The sequence below is a fragment of the Sander vitreus genome, chromosome 21 (assembly GCF_031162955.1).
Source record: "Sander vitreus isolate 19-12246 chromosome 21, sanVit1, whole genome shotgun sequence".
NCBI lineage: Eukaryota > Metazoa > Chordata > Actinopteri > Perciformes > Percidae > Sander > Sander vitreus.
In genome coordinates, this window is record NC_135875.1 from 6,092,842 (window position 1) to 6,116,120 (window position 23,279).

The 23,279-nt window shown below is 40.0% G+C and overlaps 1 protein-coding gene across 3 annotated transcripts in view; it reads right to left on the minus strand.

The window, feature by feature from the left end:
• The window catches only part of LOC144535934 (leucine zipper putative tumor suppressor 2 homolog), a 36,720-nt gene extending 14,658 nt beyond the window's left edge, over positions 1-22,062 (minus strand). The window contains exons 1-4 of one of the 3 annotated variants that reach the window (XM_078278735.1): positions 21,807-22,062; positions 10,272-10,333; positions 8,227-8,345; positions 5,291-5,350 (exon numbers count right to left, since the gene is read on the minus strand). The gene's annotated coding sequence lies outside the window, so the exon portion shown is untranslated. The remainder of the gene's footprint in view (positions 1-5,290; positions 5,351-8,226; positions 8,346-10,271; positions 10,334-21,806) is intronic. The other 2 variants (XM_078278734.1, XM_078278736.1) reach the window with 2 other exon arrangements.
• Positions 22,063-23,279: the final 1,217 nt, after the last annotated feature.

Genomic DNA, 23,279 nt, shown 5'->3' on the forward strand with positions numbered 1-23,279 from the left:
AAAAGAAAAGAAAGGAGAAAGAAATGGAAAGCCAGGGAAAGGCGAGCTGTCAGTTAAAGACCATTCTACTTCCCCTGCCTAGTAGAAAGGAACGGTGAATAAAAAGAAAGTGGGACTGCATGAGGATATCATCTCACTTTAAAAAGTCTGCATTTGCCACAGATGCGCTTTTTGGATTTCAGCCTTTTCATCTGTCAAAATTGAGTCTTCTTCTAAGTGCATTAAAGACAAAAACTAAAGAAGATGTGAGTGAAAAGAGGGAGAGAAGAAAGCTGGGAGGTGTAGGGAGAAAAAGGTGAAACTGGTGTGAACTAAAGTTTTAGGATGCAAACATTGTAGTAAGAAGTATAAAAACTCTTTATGAATATTCATCGAGCACTGCAGACCTGCTTCTCATCTGTCAATCTGATCTAAAAACACAGAGGCCCACACTAAAACTTACTTCATTATTAAATATTAAGTTATAAGTTTTACACATTTTTCCTGATAGCTATAACAACATGGGATATTCATGTGTTCATGTGTTTGTGCCCTGGTTAAACCTTGAATCTGAAACATCTTTAACAAGTTCTCTAACATCCTGAGAAACCAGCTTCCGAAACAGTATTTTTTTTGTGACAGCGGCAGCATTCAGCTTTTGCCTTGACCTGTAATCCACCATCTGGCCAAAATGAACGACAGGATGCAGTCAGAGCTCAGCTGCTCAGCTCCTAAATGAAGAGAGGGGTAAAGTAGGGTACAAGAAGTAGGCTATGCCCTGCCACAGCCTTACACACACACAAACACAGATCTGTCCCACTCCCTCTCTCTTTTCGACTCCCTCGCTCTCCTTTCTCCTATAACTGGGTCACACGGGTAGGCACAAAGTTTGTCCTTCAAGCAATGAGACGTAGAAGAGGGAGTTTAAGGTCCTTCTCGGTCACGTCTCAATGGGAGGTCTGGAGAACACTGAATATGCCACAAGTTAAGTCCAGTCCTGCTACAGACAAAACAACAGAAACCACTCTCAGTTAGAGTCCAAGATTGGACGAACAAACACCATCAATCAGCAGCTCCAAGGCCACCAGTGCTGGGATAAAGAGGCAGGCTGCAAATCACCCCAGTGAATGCCACCATTAACACTTGCCTCTTAGAGGTGGGGGGGCTAACATGACTCAGCCCCTTTTGAGGGAGTAGATTTACAAGCCGAAGCAGCAAAGTAAAATGACTACTCTGTGGCTTCCTTCCCTGTCTGCAGGATTGCCAAGGAAAAAACCATGAGGGGAATTAAAGTAAAATTCCAGTTACAACACATGATTCCAGTGTGGCTTGCAGTAATGCTGGGTACATCCGTCTGGTGGTTTCTGGTTTATCCTCATAAGTTATATAATTTAAGTTTATTATCCTACAGAGATACACAAAACATTTAGGAGTGCCGTCTTTGGGCCAATTTCTGGCGAACATTGAATGTGGCTCTTGAGAGGCCACAATTCTAGTTATCTGTATCCATAGCGGATGGCCAGCAGGTGGTCATCAATCATAGGCCAAGCTGCCATCTCTCAGCAGCTCGTCAGCCTGCTTCCTTCTATATTTTCATAACAACGCCTCACGTCTGGGACCAGAAACCGACCGAAAGCTAGGCCATCCATCAATGTCTGCGCTGCCTCTGCGTGGGGACATCACTCCCTCTGGACACTGCAGCTAAAACTGGTATCGACCAGCCAGCCCTTTGGACTGCTTACTTCCAAAATAATCCACCAAGGCACAAAGCAATCCAGGTACACCTCTAAAATAAAACTAGTGCGAAGGTTTAGCACTTGGTGGTGGGTGGCTCATCAGTTTCAGACACAAATGAAAACAAGGAAGAGAGAGAGCTTTGTAGATTGAAAGAACTACTTTTAGTAAGTCCTGTCATAAATCCACAGAAATGGGATGGCTGTGTTGAGTTGGCAGGACCCCGATTTAGCCACACTCTGATTTACTGTATAATGTGCCAGAGAGATTAGGGTTACGCCTCCAGCTCTGGAGTTACAGCAAAACCCTACCCATGATTAAGATCTGTTGCTAACTCCCACGCAGCAGGAATGTGTTAACATCCACACATAGTGGGATGCACACTGCTATGCTGCAGCCAATTCTTAACGTCAACAAAGTCTCAACCAGAAATGCTTAGTTTTAGATGTCATAGAGTTAACACAAATTAACCCTTGTGTTGTCTTTGGGTCAAATTTGACCAGTTTTCAAAGTTTCTTTATCAGAAATATGGGTTTCTTTCAACCAAATTAACCAAAAATAACATGGATGGTTCCCTACAACACTCTTCGCAAGTAAAATTAATGATCACTACTTTCATTGAATTTTGGGTGTTTTATTTAATTTTATAGCATTTGTGGTGCAATGGGGCACTATTGTGCTTTACACCAGATGAATACACGCAGTCTCGGACTCTTAAGTCGCACAAACGGCTGACTTCAGACTTGACTCGGACTCAACCCAAAAGACTTCAGACTTGACTCGGACTCGAGCTAAGAGACTCGTCAACAACCTGTTTTCATGCAATGATTGCTTTTTAAATCTAAATTTATGACAAGCTGCATGTTCCCTGCCCTTTGCCATAATGTGCAACGTAATGGATGCGTAGGGTGACCAGACGTCCCGGTTTGACCGGGACAGTCCCGATTTGACCGGGACAGTCCCGATTCTGAGTTGCGTGTCCCGAGTCCCGACAAAAGCCTATCGGGACACTAAAATTTCCCGGTTTACACAAACCACTATGAAATGTTCCCGGTTGTCAGCGATTACATAGCCGACATGGTTTTATTATAGCTCGATCATTAACTAAACCCATGTAGAAAGACTAATAAAGCATCCAGCATATGATTTTAACAATGTGCGTGTGTGTGTGTGTGTGTGTGTGTGTCAGTCAATCGTAGCAGTCAGCATCTGCATAATCTGTGCAGCCAGCGTTACAATGTATATTTGTAAACATTGTTGCAATGCCTCTTCTTATCTGTCTCGTTTTAACCATAGACAGTGAAAGAAATGGACACAGCAACTCTGGGTGGAAATATTCGCGCATTTCAAAAGCAGGGAGATTCCGTTAAAAAAATGTATGTCTCCTTTGTCAGTTCGCCATGTGTCTAACAAATGCTCCTGTTGAGCGGATCTTTTCGCTCATGAACAACACATGGACTGACGAGAGGAACCGCATGACCATTCCCACCTGAAAGGCCCTACTCGTCACACGGGCCAATTTTGCTGACACCTGTGCGCAATTGGTTGGTTCAATCAACTCTGAGTAGGTTGACTCAGAGCTAAGCGCGTGCACCACCACAATAAAAAGGCAGCATGAATGGAGCCATGATACTACGATTCACCATGGTAACAACCACAAACAAACTGGTTGGCGGAAATACTCATGCGCACATATAGCAAGTTTGAACATGTATTTCGTTAAAAAAGCAACATAGCGGGCTGCTGCAAAAGAGAGAGAATTGGTGTGGGAGAAAATTGCTGCTTGAGTCAATCCGTAAGCATTGACAGTGTATTAATTTCATATTTAATCACAGGTAACCTATAATATTACTGGTGAAAACTGGAATGGTATTACACCTACTTCATTTAGGTGCAATCCTGCGGGCGAAAAAGTAAGACACTACTAATCCCATTCTGAGCCTGCAGCACCATGATTATTAACAGAAATATAATTTATTTAATTTATTTTAATTTAATTCTTTTTAATGGCTCTCACTGGTTTGTGTCCAGGGAACACTACAAAAACATTTAAAAAAAACATTTCAGAGCAAGGCACATTTTTCTGACAGCTCTGCATACAGTGGCTTTACTAATATGCTCCGCATCACCAATGTTGTAAAGAAAACTGCTGTTTGCCAAAAACATAATGTGACACAAAGAATCTGCTGGGATGTAAAAGCATGTCCACGATGGTGAATGTTAGTGATATGAGGACGGCTAAGGTATCTACATATCTAATCGACTGAAGAAAATACCTCTCAAATCCGTTATCTGGAAATGAAAATACTAGGGCTGTCAGCGTTAACGCGTTAATCGCGGCATTTATTAATTTATTTTACACTTCACTCGGCTTTGCGTCGTACCTAACAGGCTACTATTTTGACCCTTTGCAGCACCGTTACTTATCATCAAGCTGTCACTTCCTCGTATCACATCCTGCTGTTGTTTGCAGGCTGCAGGCATGATGGAGAAACACAGCAGCAATAACTCTGAATGGAACTTTTTATTTTCCAAAACTCCTGGACGGCTCGTAGACAAGTCGAAAGCCATATGCACGTTGTGTAAAGCCGAATTAAAATATCACGAAGCATGTCAAGCTTGAGCTTCCACCTACGGAGCTAAGCATAGTAGTACGGTTAACGTGATGCTACCCGCTAGCGGGCTAAACGGGTGGCAACTAACTGCAGACCTGTCAGCATCGTAGAGGACTCGGGTCTTAAAGACGTACTATGGTTGACCTGTCTAGTTGCCGTCGAGGGAGACAGTAGTTTCACCATACACATACCACACGGAGAAAGCAGCCACACTGGAACTGCTGCAAGGTGCTGCAAACGCTGTCTCATTAACCGGTGATCACTGGACGTCAGTGAGTAAATCAACATTATTTAGGCGTTACTAAATACTATATTGACTCTAGTAAGGATAGGGATTTTTTGTTTTTTAGTTAGGTACTTGGGGAAATTGTGCAATGACGATAGATTCACACATTTTTCTTTTGTTAACAGTAAATAAATAATTACAAATCTTAAAATCAAGTTCATAAAGTAACTTTCTTTGCATTCATTTGATTCCCAATCAAGATACACTGGTAAAAATTGCTTTTGATTGTTAATATGTACTTAAAAACTGTTCTGAAATGCAAAATAATAGAATTTTAATTATGTGATAAAATATGCGATTAATCGCGATTAGAAAATTGTAATCGTTTGACAGCCCTAGAAAATACATCTATAGTCGGGACTCAATATCATCTCCTGACGTAAACTCTCTGTGAAGTAATACAGCTTTTCCATCAACGGGATTGTCGACAAAAGGACATGCAATGTTTGAGATTTTTTTTTTTTATAAATCTGCCTAACATAAACCATTAAGTTTTTTTATTCATACAGATAAACTGCGCTGAAATGCGCCTGATACAGACTGAATGAATGAGGAAATTAAAGCACGCTGAGGGAGGAGACAGAGAAACTCGAGGTTTCTTGAAGAAAACCTGCTCCCGACCAGGTTAGGTTCACAGACTCAGTTACCATAGTAACTGACTCTGAGGTTAAGTTACCTCTCTTTCTGAAACGGGCTGGAGTTACCCCTCTCCCTCAGGTTTGATTGACCTCCCTTTCTGAAACAGAAAACCCAGAGTTTACCTCATCTCAGGATTAACAAACTTAGAGTTTTCACTAAACCTGCTTTCTAAAACGGACCCCTGCTCTATCAAATGAGATTATATTTGTGTGTGTTGTTGGTAAGAATAACACTGGTAACACTTAACGGTAAGGGTACATGAATTATCATGAATTCAGGCATGAATTATTGATGTATGTATTATTATGCATTATGTAATTAATGATTTATGTATTACTGCATTCCTTAATATCCCATGAATCATCAGGAATTGACGTGTTTATAGTCTGTTATTCGTGACCTCATACATGAACAACACAACTAAAGCATTAGGTATGTGGGCACATCATTATGAATTATGATTTATTAAGCATGATCATGATTTTTTATTTTTCTGCAAAAATAATTTGGTCATCACTGCGCAAATTCTGATTTGAACACAACTTGTGCATAATGATGTACCCACCTTACCTAATGCTTTAGTTGTGTTGTTCATGCATGAGGTCATGAATGAGAGGCTATGAACTCATGTCAATTCCTGATGATTCATAAGATATAAAGGAATTAAGTAATGCACAAATCATGAATTAATTCATGCATGAATTCATAATTCATGCACCCTTACCGTAAAGTGTTACCATAACTTTAGTTCAAGCCTGTGGCTGCAGTTCCAAATAATTCGTTTAGTGCCATGCAATGAAAAATACCTTTTCACAAAGTTCAGTGGGTGCATTTTCCAAAAGAATACTTTAATTCTGAAAAATGAAGTTGGTCCCACACGAAACTCACTCTTTCTTAGATATGTAGGCTAAATACCAATAAAAATCATGAATATTAACTGAGATAACCTATTAGGTTAGCAGTGGCTGTTGGCAAAATTGTGTCTAATCTGTGTGTCTATGTCTGACCTGGGCTGGCACATGTTCACGTTAAAAAGCGTGTGCGTGCACGAGCACTACGGTCACGCGCAAAGTGTCCTGGTTTTAGTTCCGGGAAATCTGGTCACCTTACGCATGCGTTATGCCTATGTGCACGCACTCATATATAAAAAAAAAAATGGATTGACGATGGCGACACCAAGTCCTCCCGGAGTTGTGCCTTTTGTCATTAGTTTTGCTTTCAATAACTTCGTAAACAGTGGCAGTAAGCGAACAGCTACATGCAAGGTGTGTGGCGCCAAGATAAATGATGCCGGATCAACAACGTCGAACTTCATCAGGCATCTCAAAATGCACCCAAATAGGTCAGTCACTTGCTAATGTGAAAGAGATGTTACATTTAGCATATATCGTCACAGGTAACAAGCTAGCCATCTCAAAGTGTTGTGCTAATGCTGGGAACAGGCAAATTGTATCTTTATGGTTAGTAGTTGCTGAGGCTCAGACATCCATGGCGCACAGGAGGCGGGACGCACAAATCCATCTCCCCAGGAACAAACGCTGTCTCGGGTGGGCAAACTCATTGATGCGTAATTGATCCGGTGGATGATTTGTAGGCTATTAAGTGAACAAGGTGTACCTGGTCCACCAAACACTGGGCCGTCTTGACTGTCTTAATTCTGCAGTCCTATTTACTATTTCATTATTTTATCCATGCGTGGATCCATGCGTACTGTCACCTGCTGTGGAGACGCTGGCCTCACTAACCTCTCCTCCTCTGAGTCGGATCTCCCTCGCGCTGGACTCAGTTTCACTGAGCGTACTAACACTTAGAAAATAAATAAATTGCATTACATCAGTGAGTTCAAACTGCTTATTGTGCATAATTTGGACTGACACTGAGATGCATGTTGTTCTGTAACTGGTGTGGCGCTGCCACTATTCTCTTGATTTCCACATTAGAATTTTTTTTGAGTGAAAGAGACATTACATTTATCATATATCGTCACAGGTAACAAGCTAACCAAGTGTTGTGCTAATGCTGGGAACAGTCAAATTGTATCTTTATAGTTGTATCCATATGATGTGACAGACTTAGGTTAATATTTCACCAGGTCCGAGGGCTAGAGGGATGTGTTAAGCAAACCCCATAAAGTTTTCCTACAACTGATTTTTATACTGTACTGTATGGATGGTAGCTACAGGACATGCTTTGAATTCATAAGATTTAACAATACAGTGTAAGGGACAGATCAGATGGCCAGAGACTTGACATGGACTCGTGGCACAAGACTTGAGACTTGATTTGAACTTGCCCCTCAAAGACTTGAGACTTGACCTCGAGCTCAAGGACTTGAGACTCGACTTGGACTTCCAAAAAATGACTTGTGAACATCTCTGACACACACACACACTTTTCGTAAAATAGTTACTTTTTAGTACTTTTCTTTTTTTAAGCTCTCCGTTTGACCATGACTGCAAAAAATAAGTGTAAAACTAGTTGGAATGAAGTTGGATAAAAGGGGTGAGACAGAATTGTCCAGGTCAATTTTGACCCGGGAAAAAAACTGGTGTGATTATGTGCTGCCATTCAAAATAATAACGTCAACAAAGTCTCAACCGGGGCAACCTCCAGCTCACCCAGTAAGAGCGTGCGCCGCATGTAGGTGGAGTCCTTTGCAGCGGCGCGGGTTCTAATCCGACCCATGGCCCTTTGCTGCGTTTCATCCCCCATCACTTTCCCACCTTTCCTGTCTATCCACTGTCACTATCAAATAAAGGGAAAAGCCCCAAAAAATAATCTTTAAAAAAACATCTCAACCAGAAATGCTTGGTTTCAGATGTCAGAGAATTAACACAAATTAAAGCAGCAACTTTTTTAAAGAAGATCCTGCAGCAATCCAAGAATGTTACACAAAATCAAACTTCAAGAACAGCCAAAAAGGTCTCATTTATTCTAATTTACACCACATTTTGTCCAAAAGTCTCCACTTACCTGTTAATGACACCCTGTCTTTAGCTTCTGGAGGCCTTAGAAAAGTGTGGGGTACAGGTCGGTCGAGCATCCCAGGAACTCAAACCGGTGAGCAGATCTTCATTCTCTCTTCTCCCAGACTGAGGGGATAAAAAGACAAAAAAATGTTGTTGAATCAGCAGAAGCAGTGGGACTACTTCCACTGTGGAGAGTTGGAAAACCTGAAATGTGACAAGTGTGTTTATAGAAGTCAGCGAGAAAGAGGAAAATCTGAGTCATGATGGCAAAAAGGCTTCACGTAGAGCAAGGTTGAGACTGAGGGGATTTTCCATGTCAACAAGAGTGAAGACCGAGCACCCTGTTCACTAAACGACGATTCCCAAAGTAAAGTAACATTTTTTACTGTTTTCTCAATTCTTTGTCATTTTCTATAGTAGAGGAGGTTAAAAAATAATAATAATAAAAAAAAAATACGTAAGACAAATGCAGTTTCCAAGTTGAAAAATACATGTATTACAGAAATTAAAAATAACAAAAATGTGGATTTAATTCTGCCTTTACATCCGAAAAAAACACAAGAAGGAAGGAAGCACACTGCCACCATCTGGAAAGAAGTACAGACTCCATCTGTAATTCATTAAACTGGTGTATTAGAGGTAAAGCAACATTTAAATTTGGAGTAAAAGAACATGAGAAAAGACTATGAAAAAGTGCCAGAGGTGAGAAGACCAGACAGCCATTATTTCAGACTGCTGGCTATTCACATACTTTAGATTACATTTGGCAATATCATGTTTTCAGCGCACAATATCATGTCAGGTAGAACAAACTACTGACAGAAACAGAAGAAATAGTAGGGACATATGGTGTACGGATAAAATCCACTGTTTGTGAATCAAACCAATCCCCTCAACTTCCCAACTTCAATTCAGCAGGTTTCAGTCTCCCATTTCCATGTTTAGGGGTCTTGAATTTTATAAATATGGGCTGAACCTAAGTGTTGGATTAGTTGGCAGTTGTGACTCAAGAAATACTATTTCTGAGTAACACTGAACATCAACAGTAACAGACAGGCACAATGTTTTTACTCGAGCTGTGAAAAAAACTAAATTTTTACCTCTACCAGGGAGATTACTTTATGTATATTGGTCCCATTTGTTTGTTATTTAACACAATCTCTCAAAAACAGTTAATGGATTTTAAAAGAAACCGTTTTACGTTTAGGGGTAATAAGACCCCAGGATGTTACGGCGTTCGGCCAAGAAAGTCGGACACGTAACCTCCAGTAAAACCGTGAAATCGTTATCTCATTTGTTTAATACGGACAAAAAAATAAAGTATGTGTGTTAATTAGTGAGGTTTAGATGTGCTTCAAGGTGGATTTTGTGGCTTAGTAAATTGAGTTTTTTTTTTTTTTTACTGAGGATTTCTACAAAATTGACAGAATAGGCCTTTTTAAACATTTGTGCCACTTTCTAATGAACTTTTGCAAGTTGTGAATTTAAAAAAAGTCCAAGTTTTCTTAACATTTTTAAATATAAAGACTTTGGCAGAGGCAAAAATGTAATATTTTGATAAAAAAAATTGATTTGTAAATCAATAATATTTAAATTGAGGGAACTACCCACAGACTGTGGTGCACTGTGGTAGGAGCTGAAAGTGGAGTAGCAGCTTACTGGTTAACGTGCATCCTGTTTTATCAGCAGGATCAGGGATGTTTGCTAAAATTAACATTACCAACTTCCTGCAGGGTAACTGCAACTATATGGGCTTTACTTAAAGCTAAACAACCCTTCAGCTCTTCCATCTTTTCCTACTGTATGTTACAGATAGATGGAAGTGCTGAGGGGACTGTGGCTTCCCACATGTAATGTAGCTCAACCCAGATGGCTTTAAGACAGCTTCTTAAAGGTTGCACTGTGATAGTGCCACAGTGTATACTCTGAGCCCTGTACAGTAATACCTTAATAGTTGTTTGTTTTAAAGACAGACAGACAGACAGACAGACAGACAATCGAACCAAAGATCATAAACAGGTGTTTACTTAAGAGGGCCGATCCCCTCACCTGCTTTTCCACGTTGACAAGGAAGACCAAACATCAGAGGGAGACATACTGGAAGATGTGCACTGAATGAAAAAAAAAGAGTAGATTACCATTTCATTACATTATTCATCTGCGGAACGGGAACCTTCAAAGATGCTCTTCAATATCACTAAACCTCACTGTGACCTGTTAACTGACCCACAAATCAATCAACAATCAATGAAGTGGAGGAGTAAAGATGAGAAGTTACTTGTTCTTCTCCATCAGAGGGTAAAGCCATTTTATTTAGGAGAAATTCGTACGAGTTAACCCCTCTCAGAAAGTTCCTTGAAGTAGACATGAACTGCTTTTATGACAGTTCAAAGCAGATAATGAACATGCAAACACCTGCTGTGAATAGAGGCCCTTCTGTTTGAAATGGTGGATGATAAAGCAAGTAACCAAGTGTCATTCAAATGTTTTTTTAAGGTTTTATGTACACATTAAGTGCTTCTTTACAATAGGGATGGGCACGAAAAATAGAGTAATTAATTACTGATCGGACAGCGCATGTGCACGCACACACATACACACACACACACACACACACACACACAACCACCCCCCCCCTTAGGTTTATTATCCTAATGTTCAGCCATCATTTCCAGACAAGTTAACAAACCCCATAAGAGATGGAGGAACCAACACACCCCAAATAAAGGCCACTCAGAAAATAGGGACGTGGTGTAGCATAAAGGGAAATCATAAAAACAGATGTGTTGACAATACTGTATTCTAGGTATCTGAGGCAATGCTAAAAAACCACACTAGCCTATTAGAAACAACTGAAAACATGCCACTCTTTTTCATTTTACAGCTGCTTGCTTGTACATGGTTGTGGTCAAGAACATAACAGCATAGAGGAAAAACAACTTGCATAGAAAAGACTGGGCACAGGGTGGGAAGTGAATCTGCTGGGAAAACTGGCATCTTTGTCTTATTTGGACAGCGAAAGATGACCCACATGGAAAGCATCACATTCCATCTTAAACTGCAGAAATTATCTGCATTTTCTCAGACATCCTCATTTAGGATCATCCAGGCCAAACCTCAAACATCCTCCCACATTTTAGAAACCTACAGAGAGAAAACTCCACCCACTTCCACTGTACTGACGATGAGGAGGAAACAAGGAAGGACCACGAGTGCAGCTGTCAGTGAAGAGGTGGTGCTTTTTGGAACAAATGTTAATACATAAGATGTCTGCAATTAAAATGATGCTGAGCATGAACTAAACCACACTATGCAAACTGTTGTGTGGTGTTTTATGTATCCAAAGCCTTGTTCCTAAAAAGCTACAGCAAAACAGATAAAAAACAGATTTAGCTTAACTAAATACTGTACAACAAGATTGTTGGAGTGAATAAGAAAAGTAGCTAGAAGTTATCATTCAGAAGGCAAGTAAATTGTTGGTATAAATTGTAAACTTTAGTGGCTCAAACTAATGACAGAAAGTGTCATATAAACTGTATTTGAAATTACTGGACAGAATGCTTAGAAAAGATATTGGGTTGTCCCTTTGGTTATGTAAGCCGAATATGATCTACAGTATTTATAGTAACAACTTGTTTTATGGCATTTTTTGTTAGTTTTTATTTATTTATGAATACAAGGAAGCCTGCACAGGAAGGTAATAATAGCTTATCTGTCAAGCATGGATAGAAGAACTGTACATTGTTTGAATACTTGACATCCCTCTCTGAGTGAACAGGCAGGACTCATGGCTCTCCACGCTAATTTCTTCTTTCTGCGTAAGCCCTTATGCAACGCTGTGACGCAGCTACTGCCCAACCGGGCATCCCACCACCCACACAGCTTCTGATTCACACCCTCATTCTTCCCGGCAACCTCTCCACCTCTCAGTCAGCCTCTCCACTTAAAAACCTTCACTGGAGGAATGTGTGTCTTGTATGTTTTTGTGCATATCAGGGCCTGTGTTTAATGGTGTGTGTCTGTGAGCCGTCCATCTCTTGGCCTCTCAGCGGGAGATTAAAAATCAGGCCAGAAATCACACAGAGAGCGAGGAGAAATGTATTTAAAAATACCCAAACAACCAGCCTCAGGGAGGGGGGGGGGTCGCCCCACTTACAAACTGTACCTCCAGCTGCAAGAAAACTAAACGAAGACAAGAAGGATGGAGACAGTTAAAGCAATGTTTTAAAATTGGTAAAACAGTTTTTTTCCTTACTTTTCAAGAGATCTTGAGAAGAAGAAAAAAGGAGTAATATGACCTTGTTGGGTGAGAGTAAAGAAACGGCCAAGGTGTATAAAAACTAAAGTAGAGATTGAAACAGAAGAGTGGAAGAGAGCACAGGTGGATATAGGTTAAAGATTTAAACAAAGGATAATTACAGTTTAGTTGGGTGTTATTTTCATAAGAAACATGAGCAGTCAGCTGATCAGACAGGTTGTAAACAAGCCAACAATTTAGCCAGATTAAATGTAAAAACCTAAGTAAAATGTCAGTAACATTCTCACATTGCAAAGGAAAACTGTGTGAGCAGGAGTTTACAGTCATCACTGGCTATGTAGTCCATTTACTTTTTTTCTAACCAAGTGCATCATCATTCAAGTGCACTATTTCTATGACGTTCAGTTCAGTAGTATGTCCAGGATGTTGCTGGTTCAAGCTGCTACGTTCAGTTTAATACAAAACTAGGCCTACAAAAGCACCGTTTATAAGGTTAATAGCTCAGATTAGATAAAGATTAAGATTCTGTTAGAGATTAGTTCATACATGTACTGGACATCTCTACAGCAAGAACGGTGAGTCAAAGTTGAAGCAAGAATTCGGTTTGTAAACCGTGATGGATATTTACAGACATCTTGGTATGTATTTTACCATTTGCTTTTGTTTTCTCTTCCAAATAAGTTTGGCTAAACTCGGGGTTTGATTAAAAACCTATATGATCATGTGTTACTCCATCTGACTTCTTTTCAGCTATGTCACATCAACTTGTACAATTTTATCATAACTGCTAGAGATTATGGCCAAAACTACAATAACAAGACCCAAATTGTAATAAACTGGACTTGCTGCACATGGACAGGATAAAAGGATTAATTTTTTTTTTATTATTTTTTTTTTTTATTTTATTTTTTTTTTGGGGGGGGGGGGGAGAGGTGGGGCCGCATTTCTTTATCTGATACACAACTCCATCTCAAACTGTCGACCGGTTTGTCTGTTCACTGTGCGGTGTTTTCACATATTCCTGACCACAGTCTGTGAAAATGACTGTGGGCTACACCACAGTCAGAAGGTGTGAGGTGGATTACAGCAGGATAACGGGCAGTTGACACAGCTGAGGAGTTGGTGAGTGGGAAAATGAGTGGTTGTGGGAGAAAAAGAGTGTGAGAGCAAACTAGGAGTCAGAGAGGCTCCAGGCCTGTACATCAGCACATATGGGCCTCACTGCAGCAGCTGTGAATGTCATGATCACACTAACTACCTCCGCCAATCACAGCTGCTCATGGGAACAGGGCATGTTGTTTTTCATGCTCTTTTTAACTCACTTAATCACCCACAAGTGACAACAGATGATGCAGCCCACTACGTGTACATGCTCTGTAAAATATTCTCCTGACACAACTTACTTTTGGGATCAAAGCCAAACATAACTTTAATAATAATTGTGCCCCTGTCCTCTGATTAACTCCGACGTCTGAGCCTACGTAATCCGACCAGTTACACTGTACTTCACTTTCCATCAAAGACATATTTTATCATTCTGAAGGCTGTACTTTGAGCTAAATGGCATGTTCACAATGACAATGCTTATTTGAATCATTTACAATAATTTTTGAAAAGATATGTTTGCTGAGTATTTTGTTTTTGTTGGTTTTCTTGCTTGTACTGAAATGTTCTTATTTATCTTTTATTTTTATTGTTAACATATTCGAAATAGACTTAATCAAATCAAAAATCAAACAATGTCAGCATGGTGATGTTAGCAGGTCTACCTTGTTCAACATCTCAGTTTAGCGTGTTAGGCGTTAGCAGTAAACACAAAGTACAGCTGATGGGGATATCATTAGTTTTGCAAATATTTGACAAAGCACAATTTTATATACACTTTTTTTTATATATATTGTTTGAAATGATAGAAAGTACAGCAATAAATAACTTATGGGCTCAGAAAAAGGAGCAAAAAAGATGTCATCTGTAGCTGCTGTAATCCTGTAAAAACACCCACCAATTGCTGCCCTGCCATCCACTTAGAAAGAACCAATGAAATGCCTCCTTGCCCCGCTGAGCGTACTCTACCCCTCCATGTATGAGCCTGAGCTCAATGTGCATCGTTGCCACATTGCTAACAGTAGTCATGTTGGTTTTAAACATGCTCTATGATAATATTAGGTGTTTGCTTATCGGTGAATGAGACATGAAGTAAAATTGCGGTCCTTCCTCCGCTCTGCTCTGAAGCAGCGGGGCTTGTGCACGTCTGTGTGTGGGTCCGAGCCCCGAGGGCAGGGGGAGGGGTTTGACGAACCCCTGAGGAGATGCTACTTTCAAATCTTGCTAGCTTTTCAACATTACTAACCCTGCCTTTAAGGGAATACCAAACTTGTAAGGCAATTCATCCCAGAGCTGTTGAAACATTTCACTCAAAACCACAAGTGTCAGTAGGATTTATCGTCTAGGCACCATGAATATCTGTAAAAAAAAGTAAATCCATCTACTAGTTGTTGAGATTGTTCACTCTCGATCAAAAAGGTTGACCAAGCGGCCAGCAAAGCAATCCCAGAGCCATGGCACCGCTAAACTGCTTAGTAAAGTTTCTACCAGAGCTGATGTAGTACAAGTAATTTAATGACTTCAGAGTCCACTTTCAAGTTATCCTGGATAACAAGAGTTCCCCCCCCCTTCCAAGGACACTTTCCCCCCCAGTCACTAAGTGAAGTCGATGACTGTGACTTTGCTGTGAAGGGAGCAAAGTCCAGCCGCTCTGGCATCTTATCTGGGCTGTTTGTGAAACTGTAAATCTAATCAGTACTGCAGCGGTTTCTTGGGACCCATTTGCAAAGTGGCTGCAGGAAAAGATGTAGCGACGTGGGTCAATCCTGAGGAAGAAAAGGGGCACACGTTTGGGAGAGATTTTAATAAAATAATGTGGGTATAGTAGTGGAGCAGGGAGGAGGGTTATTTTATTATGTCACAGTCATCAGTATTCAAGGGATCACCACTGTAATGTTTGTAGAATAAAAAACAGCATCGGTTGAATTTCCACTTTGCGTCATGTTCCGATATAAAACAACCCTGAATTTTCTAAATGCAGTGAGTAATCTGTGGATTTTAAGAGCCAAATTCGGCCAAAACAAGTGGATGAGACTGTCCCGTGGTGCACCAAGTAATTGACTATTATTTTGCAGAAATCATTTAATAAAATGAAATCAATTTAGAATCAGAATACATAATCTGCAAAAAATGTATTAATCTGTAACTGAGCTGAAATGATTAGACAACAGAAAATGATTCTGCAACTGTTTTGATAGACGAGTCCAGTTATTTTTCAAGCCAAAATGTCCAAAATTCTGTCCCAAATATGAAGATTTGATGCTTTGTCATATATGATAGTAAACTGAATATCTTTGGGTGACTGTTGGTTAACTATAATTTCATAGGCAAAACGATTTATAGAGAAAATAATTGGCAGAGTAAACGATAATGTAAATAATCATCGGTTGCATTCATAATTTAAAAAACATTGGTTGGAGCCCTAAAGTTGTTCTCTTACATCACAGTTCAGTTCAGCGTTACACCGGTGCTTTTCTAACTGTGACAAGTTAAAAAGGCCTATAAGCACAAAAGCCAAATTCGTGTCTTTGTTTTGTTGGGGGGTCTTTTATGGCCTTTTATGGACTTGCATGACCTATGTAAAAAGAATAAAAGTTGGCGAAAGTTTTGGAAGAAGCACAAGACTTTGGACTTGTATTAAGGCATTAAAAGTTTTAAAATATGGATGGTGGCTGTTTTGGTGCCATGGCCAATTTGCATTGAAATGGGGGCATTAGTCAAAGGTCCAGGAAAGGCGGTGACAAAATATGGCAATTTGGGAGGTAAAAGATGTCGACAGATTAATGGCCGCTGTGCTCTGTACCTGAAAATTGGGTCGAAGCAAAAATCCCATAAGGTCTGACCAAAGATAATTAAGTGGGAGGCCTGTGTGTGTGTGTGTGTGTGTGTGTGTGTGTGTGTGTGTGTGTGTGTGTGTGTGTGTGTGTGTGTGTGTGTGTGTGTGTGTCAGACATCTGTTGCTTAATCCTCTAAATACTTTCTATCTGCTGTATTCTTCAAATATTCATCATCACAGATGTCACCTGCTCGGGTCGGGACAGACACTCAGACAGAAAGGGAAGGAAAAAATAAGGGGTCTTGACCTGTTCCCAGGCTCAGGGATCAGGCGTCTTTGAAACCTCGGCTTCTGCCTCACAGATGCCCTCAGACAGCTGAGCACAAAACTAAGACTAAGACCAAAACAATCCAGGATATAAGGTTATTACAGCTAAGTGACACAAGTTTCAGAAGTCATATCTGAGTGAAAAAAATGCATCCAATTCCCCCATCTCCCAGCTCTAGTTCGTTTATTTATATCACCTTTTCTTAACATGGTTAAAATGTGTGCTTTAAAAGAGCAAAGGACAGGAAGAAGTAATGAAACAAAAAAAAGTAGTGCTGTCAGTTAAACGCGTTATTAACGGCGTTAACGCAAACCCATTTTAACGGCGTTTATTGCGAGATTAACGTTCTTTTTGGCATTGCAAACTTTGTAGTTTTTTTTCACATGCTGTTGCAACAACTAGTAATGTTAGAAAAACTACAACACCACACCGGATCTAGCTAGACCGGAAACAAAACAACAGGCACACAACACACACTTGTTTGGGCTTGAGATGCGAGCCGGCCAAAGAGTAGTAGGCTAACGTTACGTTTTGAGTGGATGGCGAGCGCTAGACGCCGAAATGGATGCCAATAAGATTCTGAATGGAAAGTTTACTTCTAAAAAGTTGCCAAATGGTTCCATTGACAAGACCAAAGTGATCTGTGTGTTTTGTCGTTGTGAACTGAGCTGTCATCGCAGCACGTCCAGTCTGAGATACCACTTGATGGCCGAGCACACAGCTGATGCCAATTCTCCGCCCCCTCGTCAAAGCCAGGCGACAAAAGCAAAAAGCAAGCCGATCCACTTTTCCATGTTGACAAGAGCATTAAAATGAGAAAAAAATAATGGGACAAAAAGAAATCAAGGACATTTAGAATGGATAAAAATGTGCGATTAATTGCGAGTTAACTATGACATTAATGCGATTAATCGCGATTAAATATTTTAATCGTTTGACAGCACTAAAAATTGATAACAAAGTATACATGTATGGTTAACGTTTATGATTTGAAGTTGGAAGGTAAAGTCATAGTCAAGAAAATGGGATTTAGACACAAATTTGTGTTGACGAGGTAAGAAGAACATGAATTGCCTCAATGTTATTTACGGACGTGTCCCAGGCAGACCAAGGTCAAAGGGTGTTTACAAAAACTGAATTGTGTGGCCGACGACTTAATCAGATCTGATCCGAATCACCCTGCTGCAGTAAAACCTGTCTGGTATGTATTCCACACATGGTTCAAAGAAACATTAGAAACAAGACGAACATCTATTTACTCCAAAAGAAGAGGAAGGAAGGAGTGACGGTTGAGGGCAACCGCTCACTTTGTTTTGTCAACATACTGCATGTGTTGTGGGTTCAGAATATTGCCTCAGTTTTATACAGTGTGCTGTGACACTACAGCAGATCCTTAACAGCAGTCTGCCAACTACACCATGAAATCCCCTAAACGGAAACAAATTGACACACAGCAAGTCTTCCTTCTGCAGAAATTTGAAGCTCCATGGGTCGCTGTCGGATGAAAACCTTGTATGTCCAAAACCGTTGCTTTTCAGGGAATGAAAGCATTTGAAAACATTAAATTTAGCCATTTACCTTCGACAAAGTCAGATGAAATTGTCTCGTCACCGTTTAAATATTATAAACCCACAGATAGATATACTGTATAGGGTGACCAATAGCATTGATGTATGAAAAAAAATCTAAATGACGAAATATGGAGATACAAGGTTTTTTTTGCCCGACAGCGATGAAACACAAGATTAACACACAACGCAGTCCTCCTTTGTCATGCACAGACTAAACAGACATAATAAGCCCAAAGCCTATTTTGCATCACGGCTCATTGTTTGAGAAGCAACACTGTCATTATTTTAGACTGTTTTAAACACTGTGGTGTGGGAAACTGCAACAGCACTAATTACAGCAGGCAAACAGCGGCAGTAGAGTAAATTCAACACAATGGGACACTACATAAACAAAGAAACCTACAAAATACTAAATCAGCATTTTATTTGACATGATGGGCCCTCAGGACAACTTAAAACAACAGTCTTCTTATTGCCTGACAGCAAAACACCTCCCACTGTTTCCATTGTTGACCTGTCTTCTAAAGTTTCTCTCTTTCTATTTGTTCTTCAAGGAGACGGTTTGTGTCGCCGTGAAACAAAGAACGAAAGGACTTGACCTCCAGTTTAAACAGCTCAAGGGGAAACATTGACAGCAGCAGCACGACAGAGAGGTATCACTTACAGAAAACACATTATCTATTATGAAACAGGGGCTTTTGGACTAATAAATACACACACACACCTCATCCCTGTTTCCCTAATTTCACAAAGTCAAACTCAAAACAAACAAGGTGTGTTCTGTGTTGTGTTCCACAACTGTAAACATGAGGACATCCACCCACATGAACACATGCGGTAGGCACACAGTCAGCTATACTTAACCCCTTACAGTAAATATCACATGAAAAGGTGAGACGCTGCCACCTCAGACAATCTTTTGATGTTAATGGCTTTAATCCTCGAGGCCAGAGGACTATGTATATGTGCTCCCTTGATATAGAAGCCACATATTTTCTACGGCGGGGCATGGTGCAAAATGTCATCTCCTGTCTGCCAGCTCAGACACAAATAGGCTCAAAATAACAACGCAGACTGCAGGTTATAGTGCTGATGAAGGAACACGAAGGGGAAAATACAGTATTAAAAAGAGGAAGTGAGCAAGAAGCTGGTGACAAAAGATGGAGATCTTGACGAATGACGCCATCTACATAAAAAAAATCATTTCTATCGGCTATGATAACATTAAGTGTAGAGAATCTAAAGTTGTCATTGAATGCATGGTCAAATTCTTTCTTTGCACTATTGTTTTAAGTTCTCTACTTACCACTGATGCATTCAGCAGTTTGGTATATTTTGTCAAATGAATAAGAGTTCAAAAATTATGTTCCTATTCCATTCACTTTGGTATTGAAAAAGTACAGTATAATTTTGGTTTCAGTACCAAAACTGAGGTAATGTATTAACATTATATATTCATATATATTGTATTATATTATATCCAGTCCTACTTAAGATTTGTTAAAAACTTGATTTCGTTATTGTACTGAGTGCAATAAAAAGTATAATTATTTAAGAAATTGCCTCTTCCCTAAACAAACTAAATTAATACATTCAACAAGATATCCAAAAGGATGCAGACCCATTGATAAATAAAATGCTATAGAACCCCATTCCTAAACATGCAGAGTCATAATATTCCTGTCATGTAGAAGACTAGAACTCCACACAGATGCCAACACCCTGATATGTTGACGAAGCAGTTCCTCTGAAGATGTGAGGGAAGCTTGCAATGTGCTTATACAATCCCTTGAGACATCATCAATGCAAATAGACGATGGCCTCCCACTGTCAAGGCACACATTCCGCCCTTTTTCAAGCTTGCTGAGGTAAGCACTTGACCTCTGTGTGTGTTTATGCTGAAGAAAATGTGCATATCACATCAAGTAGAGCTGGGGATTGAAGGCTGGAGCAAGGAGAGTTGCTCTGCTATTTAGTTTGTTTGTTCTTCTTTATCGTGTTATCATCTCGTTTTCAAGTATTTGGCCTTTGTTTACAAATGAGGCAGCTGCACACAATAAATAGACACGGTGCTTTTTTTAGCCTCATTACTTAAATAAGCCCACTTGGGGATTTTTGGAGGGTATTTAAAACACACTACAGAGCTGCTGTGCATACATACACCATAAATCCATCTTAAGATAAACCCAATTTACCAGCAACAAAAACGTTTGTGTGCAAAACACTGATCTTTGTTCTTGTTTCTCCTAGTAAACACACAAATGGTGGAGTTCTGGTGCCACAGCGTACCTGGCAATGCAATAATACTATGAAAAGTGCCTCTGTGTCGAGCCAAAAGTGGCTATAGAAAGAGTCAAGAGAGGGAATGCAATTCATGTTAAGAATTCACACAATATTCTATGCTTATGCAGAACCTGGGGGATGGAGTCTGGACAGCCCTCAAAAAGACATAGGAAAGGGATCTGAGTATTACAATGGATGATGAGGAGTGGGACAGAATCTGTAGGAATATTAAACTGTCATGCGATGTGAGGGTGCACCTCATTCATTTTAAGATTATGCATCACTTCAATTGGACTCCCTCCAGATTGTTTAGAATTGGTCTAAAAGACACACCAAATTGTTGGAAATGTAAGACAGAGAACGGCCAATTACGTCATGTCCTATGGTCCTGTGATAAGGTCCAGGAATTTTGGACCGCGATACATGATAACCTATGTCAGATTGCAGGGACCCAGGTTCCATTTAGCCCAAGATTATTTGTTCTGAGAGATGGGTCAATCATAAGCGGGATGGATAAGCACATAAGAAGCTGGGTCCTAAATGTTGCTACAACTTTAAGGAGTTTCTTTGTGATTTCTATTTCTCACTGAACACTCCCATTGTTTTCCCTAGACCGGGAAAACAATGTGTCTTAAATCAGGGAGAACAGTTAAAACATGAAAATAACCAACTTCTTAAGACAGCAATAATGTCCCAGTGACTTTACAATTGGGACAACATGAAGAGCACAGAACAGTATCGAAGCTTATATATCTTTAAATTAATTTGTTTTGGGTCCATGATAAGGAAATTGTTGATTTCTAATCTGAAATGGAGCTCAAGTCTGAGCAGGAAATGAGTCTGTATGCTGTATGTAGGAGGCACTTTGTTACTTCTAAACCCATTGAACCTGCCATGCCTGATGCACACGTTGATAAAAACGGGAACTAGAGAGGACCACAAAGACTTCAGAAGGAACCTCCAGGCGACATTTTACATTGTAAAATAATTTGTTTGGGATACTTGAGCAAAAAATTACACTTAATTTCCTCCATGATTTACAGATAGTGTTCGGGGGGGTTAAGCTAAAAAGGGAACAACAGACACGCTGAGTAATTAATTGTACCTTCACACACCTGCGCAGAGTTTTAACGTTACTTTCAGGTGTCCATCAATTTACAAATATAACAGGACACATGCAGTTTTACAGCTACAACCCTTTACTTTACTCTTTACATTGTTATTATAAAATCATAAAAATCCAATAAAAGCCTGGTTAACTTACCGTGCACAGTGGAGAGTGGACAGTCCGGGAGAGCTGCTCTACAAAGTCTGCTGAGAAAATCTGGATGCGACGTGTTCTTCGTCCTTTTTTTAATCGTTTTATCCACAAACTCGTGACTTTACTATGGTGTCTGTGGATTAAACTACATGTTAAATGTCTTTCTTTTTTTCTCTGTTGCTTCTTTTGCTGCCTGGAAAGCACGTTTGTTGTTGTGCGGGGAGCTGGACAGGCGGTGCTCGCGTTTAGAGAACGAAGGCTAAAGCTGGCAAGAAAAATAACGGCCACATCCGGTAATGGATTTCAAAATAAGATAGCCTACTTTTTGTTGCCCCCCTGAAGTATGAATCAGAATTGAAGAATGAACTTTATTATTCGCCACATTTAACTGTACAGTACAATTTAGTGAAATCCAGTCTCTGCATTTAACCCATCCTAAGCATTAGGAGCAGTGGACACCTCATGTCAATCTTGTGGTTGATGGCCGACCTCTACCTCTGAGCCACCACAGCTCAGCTTTATTGGCCAAGTATGTGCACACACACAAGGAATTTGACATCGGTTTTTCGTTGCCCTCAATGTTATACACAGTTCCAATAGAAGTGGAAACGGAAATAGACATAGGCCTACAAACTCAGCAAGGACAACAAAGCTAAACAAAGATGGATACAACATAAACAATGATTATGTACAAGTGATAGGTGTTTCTGGTATTTAGCCTACTCTTATTATTTACATGAATGGGGTAGACAACATGTTAGAAAATCAACCCCTCTCTGAATCAGTTAACACTTAGTCTCGCTTTGACAGACCATCCTCAACCGAACATAAACTGGCAAGTAGCCAGCAAGATTTGTCAATTCCAGAGGCTATGTTTAACATATTTCACCAGTTCTGCTTTGGCTATACCTGTATATAGAACTGAATTCAAAATACTGCAATTTGTTTAAAAATCAACTAGTGGCACTAGTTGGTTTTTGTGGCATAGCTACATAGCCTACACATGAAATGACTCTATGCAAAATCGCATGCTTTTATTTTGAGCGCCAACTCGCTAGCTTCCGGTTTTGTCCTGTGTGTGAGGTACTTGAGGTAGTCTCTCTCTCTCTCTCTCTCTCTCTCTCTCTCTCTCTCTCTCTCTCTCTCTCTCTCTCTCTCTCTCTCTCTCTCTCTCTTGGTCACAATCTGCCCCACACAAACTGTCCTTAAGCCAAAGAACAGTAGGTTAAATAATAAATGAAACACTTTACAAACAGCTAAACTATTCATTTCATATAGTATTTCATATGAACATACCATCAGCATTAAAAACACCACAAAGGTATGCTATTAGGACCATTTTAAACATGTATGTCTTTAAAAAATAATCAGATTGAACTAGTGTGTTTTGGTTGTAAAGGGATTATAGAACAGAGGCCTACAGTACAATGGTTTGTAATGAACATAAAGTACCCTAGATTCCCAGCCTGTTCCAGC